This window comes from Triticum dicoccoides, chromosome 5B (genome assembly GCF_002162155.2).
Source record: "Triticum dicoccoides isolate Atlit2015 ecotype Zavitan chromosome 5B, WEW_v2.0, whole genome shotgun sequence".
Lineage (NCBI taxonomy): Eukaryota > Viridiplantae > Streptophyta > Magnoliopsida > Poales > Poaceae > Triticum > Triticum dicoccoides.
This window is the reverse complement of record NC_041389.1, coordinates 604,562,206-604,570,066: the sequence shown is the minus strand read 5'-3', so window position 1 is coordinate 604,570,066 and position 7,861 is coordinate 604,562,206.

The following is a 7,861-nucleotide window of genomic DNA, read 5'->3' as shown; positions in this document are numbered from 1 at the left end:
CCGCGCCTCTCAGCGCCCGTCCGCTCCGCCGGATCTCCTCCCTCTGCGTCGCCCGGCCTCGCCGTCGCGCGCCGCGGCACGTTGCCGCCTCCGGCCAGAACCGCCGCCCCGCCCCTCGCCGGAGTTATCTCCGGCCAGATCCACGAAGATGGACGAGATCCACCAGGCCCACGAACCAAACGCCCGGATCTCCTCGTCCCGCACGCCTCCGTCCCGGGTTGACTTCTTCCGGAGGTGAAAATCCCACTAAGTCCCTGTTATTTGACATTTTCATGCCATGTTCGGTGCACCGTATCTCTGCATCCGTAGCTCCGCTTTGGGCGTGTAATATGTCAAATTGTTCGTCTCAACGAGTACATCATTTCATTCCATTGCATCATATTCATTTGAGCTCATCTTGATGCCTGAATCATCGTTGTAAGAGTGCTTCATAATGTTTTCTGCTGTCTGTTATCAGAACGAGCTCTCTTGTCATTTTGCCATGATTGATGTGTGCATCCTATGAGGTTGATGTCTTCATGTGTTTTGAACTAGGCTATGTCTTCTTTACAGAGGTGCTTACCATGTATTTTTGTGATCAATGTGGTGACTAGCACAAGCATGCAAACTAGGCATCGTGATATTGCTGATTTTAGTCCCCGTTCTGCTGTTATTTTCATGCCATGTAAACTTGATGCTACAGAGATATCCATGCATATTTTGAGATACTTCAGTAAGGGTGTTTTGAACATGTGGTTATTGTCTATCCATTCATGCCCTTTGTTGCTATTATGGAGTAGTCTAGCATGTCATTTGAGTGCTCTACTTTTGCTTCAAAATGTTTCCTGGCAGATTGTTTACATGTTATTCAATTTGGCCAAGCTTGCTATAGTTGATCCTTGCATGCTATGGACTTGTTCTTGACTTGGTTGGTTACATAAACATGTATTCTTGATGATGATATGCTTATCTTGTCATGCAATGACTTGTGGTGAGTGAATCGAGCTTGTTAAGTAGGGTACATGATGTTGCTGTTTTGCTAGGCTGAATCTGTTATTTCGTGATGCTATAAAAACATGCTTCTACAACTCATTCTATGCATAATCTGGAGATGTCCTATAAACATGTTTTGATCTACATGTCATCCTCTAACCATACATGCCCCTGGTTGCATTATAGCTTGCTGTAGATTGTTCATATCTTACTCCAAAGTTGCTTGATAATGTTGCTGTCAGCCTGTTAACATCAAGTTCAGTTGTTACCATGATTGTTGCTAGTGTTCCATGCACCCTATGACCTTGCTATTGCCATGTTTAGCTTCACAAACATGTCTTCTTACTGTTGGTTGTCTTGACATGCCATGTATTGCTCTGTAGTGAGTTGCACAAGCTCATCTACATGCCTTCATAATTCTGTTCCTGCCATGTATGAATCTGTATTATAACTTGCTATGTTTACATGGGTGCCATCATATTTTCTGTTCCTTTTTGGCTTATGGTCAGTAAGGGACTTTTGATCTATGCAATTAGTAGATTCATGCCATGCCTTTGTTTGCCATGATAAGTTCCTGTAACATGTTGTTTGATAGCTCTAAACATTGCATCGTGATGTTATTTTCTGCAAAGTCTGAATTGTTATAACTTGCAATCTTACCATGTGTGTTTGAGCATGTTCTAGTGATTTCGGGAGATAGCTCAGTGTTCATGTTTTGTTATGCTTTACCTGTACATCATGCCCATGCCTTTTGTTATTATGTTGGGGTGCTGTAGCATGTTGTTTTGATGCTTGCAATATGCCTAGTTGTTGTTTTGGACAGATTGTTGTTATGACTTGTTTCATGTGTGTGTGTTGAACCGTTGCTCCGTTTTGAGTGTGCTCTATATGAACTTGCTTAGAATTGCATGTAGTTCCATATTATCATATTGCATCCTTGTTTTGAGGTGTTTGCTTGATGTTTGGGTGCATTTTGCATCAATGTCATGTTTAACTTGTTTTGCTCATATCTTCTAGACCGTAGCTCCGAACTAAATGAACTTTATATGTAACTTGACTAGAATCTCGTGTAGATCATCCTTGTGCATCTTAACTTGATGTTTAACTACTTGAACATAAGGTTTATTAAGATCTGGACCAATTTCGAAATATGCATATGAGGACTTACCGGAATTGTTATATGTTGTTCCCGGCCTCATTTAAACTTGCCTTGATGTGTTGCTCTTGTTTGCATCATCTCTTGCCATGAGTAGCTTCATGTAGCTTTGTCATGCATCATGCTCGTGTGTGCATCATGCCTTGTTCATGTGTGGTGTGTTTACCTTGTTGTGTGCTTCTTTTCGATAGTTCCTGTTTCGTTGCGATCGTGAGGATTCGTTCGTCTACGCTTGGTTCGGCTTCTTCCGTTCGTCTTCTTCATGGACTCATTCTTCTTCCTTGCGGGATTTCAAGCAAGATGACCGCTACCCTGGATCTCACTACTATCATTGCTATGCTAGTTGCTTCGTTCTATCGCTTTGCTGTGCTACCTATCACCTGTTTATCAAGCCATCCCAAATTGCCATGAACCTCTAACCTTTGACACCTTTCCTATGCAAACTGTTGTTTGGCTATGTTACCGCTTTTGCTCAGCCCCTCTTATAGCGTTGCTAGTTGCAGGTGAAGTTGAAGATTTCACCATGGTGGACAGGATTTTGTTGGGATATCACAATATCTCTTATATTATTAATGCATCTATATATTTGGTAAAAGGGTGGAAGGCTCGGCCTTATGCCTGGTGTTTTGTTCCATTCTTACCGCCCTAGTTTCCGTCATACCGGTGTTATGTTCCCGGATTTTGCGTTCCTTACGCGGTCGGGTGATTTATGGGACCCCCTCGATAGTTCGCTTTGAATAAAACTCCTCCAGCAAGGCCCAACCTTGGTTTTACCATTTGCCTCACCACCACCTACTTTTCCCTTGGGAGTCGCTCTCTCGAGGGTCATCTTTATTTTAGCCCCCCCCGGGCCAGTGCTTGTCTAAGTGTTGGTCCGAACCGAGTAGACTGCGGGGCCACCTCGGGGCAACTCGAGGGCTGGTTTTACTCGTAGGATGTCTCATCCGGTGTTACCCTCAGAACGAGATATGTGCAGCTCCTATCGGGATTGTCGGCGCATCGGGCGGCTTTGCTGGTCTTGTTTTACCATTGTCGAAATGTCTTGTAAACCGGGATTCCGAGTCTGATCGGGTCTTCCTGGGAGAAGGTCTATTCCTTCATTGATCGCGAGAGCTTATCATGGGCTAAGTTGGGACACCCCTGCAGGGTATAATCTTTCGAAAGCCGTGCCTGCGGTTATAGGCAGATGGGAATTTGTTAATGTCCGGTTGTAGATAACTTGACACCAGATCCGAATTAAAACGCATCAACCGCGTGTGTAGCCGTGATGGTCTCTTCTCGGCGGAGTCCGGGAAGTGAACATGGTCTTTGGGTTATGTTTGACGTAAGTAGGAGTTCAGGATCACTTCTTGATCATTGCTAGTTTCACGATCGTTCCGCTTGCTCTCTTCTCGCTCTTATTTGCGTATGTTAGCCACCATATATGCTTAGTCGCTGCTGCAGCCTCACCACTTTACCCCTTCCTTTCCCTTTAAGCTTTGCTAGTCTTGATACCCATGGTAATGGGATTGCTGAGTCCTCGTGGCTCACAGATTACTACAACACCAGTTGCAGGTACAGGTTCTGCGATGATCTTGACGCGAGAGCGATGTTTGCTTGTGTTGGAGTTCTCCTTCTGCTTCTTCTTCGATCAGGGGATAGGTTCCAGGTCGGCAGCCTGGGCTAGCAGGGTGGATGTCGTTTGGGTTTCTGTTTGTGTTCATCCGTAGTCGGATGATGCTCTTATGTATTGTGATGTTGTATTCGTGTGGCATTGTATGCCTCTTGTATGTATCCCCATCTATTATGTAATGTTGATGTAATGATATCCACCTTGCAAAAGCGTTTCAATATGCGGGTCTATCCTTGGTGGGACCTTCGAGTTCCTTTTGGATAGGGTCGCATATTGGGCGTGACAGCAGTGCTCCATGCAAAGTTCTCCTGAATCAAAAATGCCTACATCCTTTCTGTAGAGCCTCGGCCACAATAATATTATGATTAAAACACAAAGAATACATCCTGGGGTAGTCATATTTAAGTGGTCTATCATGCACCCATATATCCTCCTAGAACCAGGTACTACAACCATCTCCCAACTTTTTCTTAGCAAATTTATAAGAAAATGTCTTTAATTTTTAGTAAACTAGACCAAAACTGAGAATCCCCCACTTTGGTTTGACCCTGGAGATACATCCATCAGAAACATACTTGCCCCAACATCACTGACTGCCATAACCCAGTTTCATTTTCCAATTTCTAAAACCATTCCACTAACAAAACTTTATTAATAATATCCATGTTCAAAATCCCTAGCCACACCCCCCCCCAAATCCTTAGTCATACAATAGTTGTTTCAATTCACCAGATTATATTTTTTCTTATCCTTGTCTTCTTACCAAACCAACCCAGACCTATAGAAATCACATTATTTGAGAACTCCTACAGGGATAGGATAAAAAGACATCATGAAGAGAGGAATGTTAGCCAAACAAGCCTCAACAAGATTAATCCTGCCAGTAATAGAGCCCAGGAGTTTCCCTTGCTAGCAACTACGCCTTTTCGCAATCTTATCTACCACACAACTCCAATGCTTATTTCTAATTCTAATATCAGAAACAGGCATCCCCAAGTATTTCGTAGGCAATTCCCCCACTTTAAAGGTAAAAAGTTCCTGATAAATGTCTTACTTTTTAATTGCCTGCCCAAAAAGGAATAATCCACTCTTAAGAAAATTGATTTTGAACCCAGACATCCGCTGAAAAGCACATAAGATAAGTTTTAGAATTTTTGCATTCTCTATATCATCCTGCAACAAAGGGATGGTATCGTCAGCGTATTAACCTCTTTACCTAGTTTCTCTTTCAACGCGCCTTTCTCAATAATTATTATTAGCATTATTCATGATTACAGCAAGAGCATCAACTGCTAAAACAAAAGGTTGTGGTTTGGATGGTTAGAGGGACTGTGGTATCCCCAGCCCACCAGGGTTCAAGTCTGGTAACTTCGTAAATTTCAAGATGATATGCCGACTCAGTCTTTCAGAGGTACTCATAGAGGTAGGCTGTGCGTGTGTGCGTTCATAGGGATGAGTGTATGCGCGTTTATATGAGCGTTTGCATTTGTACTGTGTTAAAAAACTGCTAAAACAATAAGCAGGGAGACAGAGCATCTTCTAGCCTAAGCCCTTTATGTATTCTGAACTAAGGTCCAATTTTATCATTAACCCTAACCCCTACATGTCCACCTGTCATAGTCATCATCACTCAATCACGCCATTTGTCAGGGAAACCTTTCATCTTAGCATCTGATCTGTTGCAATGTGGAGATGCTACACAAGGCCCTTAATTCCATTCATTAAGAAAATAGAATGCGCTTCTTTTCAAAGTAGACTTTGATAAAGCCTATGACAAACACCTACTTGATCTCATAAGATCCGCCGGGGACACATCTCTACACGCTCTCCGACGATGCTAAAAGCAGCACCGGGGCGGGGGCTAGGCGGGGAGACTCTTATTCCATCTTCAAGGAGCTGTCATCGCCTCGTCTTCTTTAGCACATGTCATAAACCCTAACAAAACTCAGAAAAACACCAAAAACCGAAGCCCTTTTACCGCACATCCATGGTCCTAGAACGAAAGGGGATGAGGCGGACCGGCGCCGGCGCTGACGAGCGGCAAGGAAACCCTAGTTGAGTGCTTGGGTCGTATAGATAAACCCTTCTAGAAACTCGTGGCAGTGTTCAAAGCAGGAGCGATACGTGCAGACTTGCACTACACCTACGCTAAGTTAGGTGCGAGCGAAACTGGTAGCCAGACCGAACGACAACGCATTGCTGGAATCCATGGTAGTACCAACTAGTCGAAATGCTTTGCTCGCCTCCTTTTTCTCCAGGCCCGCGAAAAGCGTTTTTGGAACCCATCGACTCGTCCTCCTCTCCTAGTAGCTACAAGTGTACGTACGGTGAAAACTCTCCGAGACCAAGAGTCCAAGAGAGATCCCATCGGATTTGGCATCTTTTCATTCGATGCGGATGCCAGTGCGATCGACACCGGATGTTGGGCACTGGGGTCCGTCCACTTGCTCCCGGCCATGAATCAGATCCCAGCTTTGCTGTCGATCAGTCTAATCGAATCGAATCTCATCACACCGTCCTAATCCCAGCCTAAACAGAGAAAAACGACAGACCGCTTCTACCACTTCTCCGGCTAGTCTCTAGATCAGATCTCCGGTGCGCTGTACCCCGCTTCCCAGATCCGTCGCCACTCTCACTCCCACAAGCAAAACGGGGCTACATACGAGAACAGCACGCAACTGAAAAAAGTTCAACGGAAAGGCCACGATGCCTTATCACTTATCCCTGCCAGTATAAGCAATCTTGCCAGCATACAAAAGCGACTATTTTACAGGTCATGTGTGGCCGTGTGGGGATATATATAAGGGCAAGGCCAACGCTACAGCGTGGACGGCTGCCACAGCTATCCACGTCGGCTCAGGTGGTCCCAAATGGCTTGAGGTGCTGCCTGCAGACCAAAGCGGGTGCCTGCAGAGGAGGCCGACTCCTACTTGACCAAAGTAGCAAAAAGGAGAGAGGGAGGAAGAAAAGTAGAGAAAGTTGAGCTTGCATGGGTATAAACACAGGCAAACTCTCTCTCCATGCGATGAAAAAGAGAGACTGTGACCCCCGTGAGGCAGCCTAATGCATTGGGTGTTTGTTTTTTAGTACTATTGCTTCATCATACTTTATCTAGGTGGAGAGGATGGAGCTACACCTACGGGTGCTTCCATTGTACATGCCCTAAACAGGGCACTAAAACCCACCACGTGGTTCACGTGACGTGAAGCTCCCGCCAAGATATCCCAATCCAACCGGTCGATGGGGGCTCTCCTCTCCTCCAGGGGTTCTTGATCCAGAGCCAGCGTGGAATCCACGGCGCAGATCGTGCGTGGGAATCCGCTCAACAGCTGTGATGCATCCCGGGCATGCCACCGGCCTTTATCCGCACATATGTGATATAGTTTTCGCTTTGTTCACACGTAAATCTACATGAGAATATATATGAAGGACCATCGAAAAAAACACATTCTAGTTCCACGAGCTTCTAGGTGCGCATATGCTTCTGTATAAGTTGAGCACATAGGCTCCATAAAACCGTGCCATCGTTGTCGCCGCTTGGTTTCTTCTTCGCGTTCGTCGTTTCCCGCGTCACCTTCTAAATTCTTCCCATTCCAAATCATAACCCAATCTTCCATCTTCCTTATCATGGCTACATATTCCTAGTCCCACTTATTCACTGTTATCATACATGTCGTTGTCACGACTCAAGTGATAACTTTTACATGTCGATTACAGGTACGGTAACTATACAAGCACAAAACCAATCTAACCAAATATAGACTGTTCTCCCTAGTTGTGCTAGAAGAAAAGTCTTGCCGATCAAACCATCCATATCGTTTTATCGGTCATTTCAAGTAATGTCCTATTGGTACACCAATGCCACAAAAGTCTTCCATTGATGGTATGTCATGACATATTATTTTGGAGCTCACTTCTATGTCAATAAAGCTACTCGTAATCACATTTGTATCTCTAATGTTCTTGATTTCATTAGTACCATCTTTACTCTTATAACTTCTAGTCGGTGGAGACAGGGGCAATGCTAAACTTACCTAGACTAGTTACAAACGTTTACGTGAAGACCAAGGTGGAGAATTATGATTGGTGTTTAGGGGAGGGAGAGGCCCACCCCCTTGATT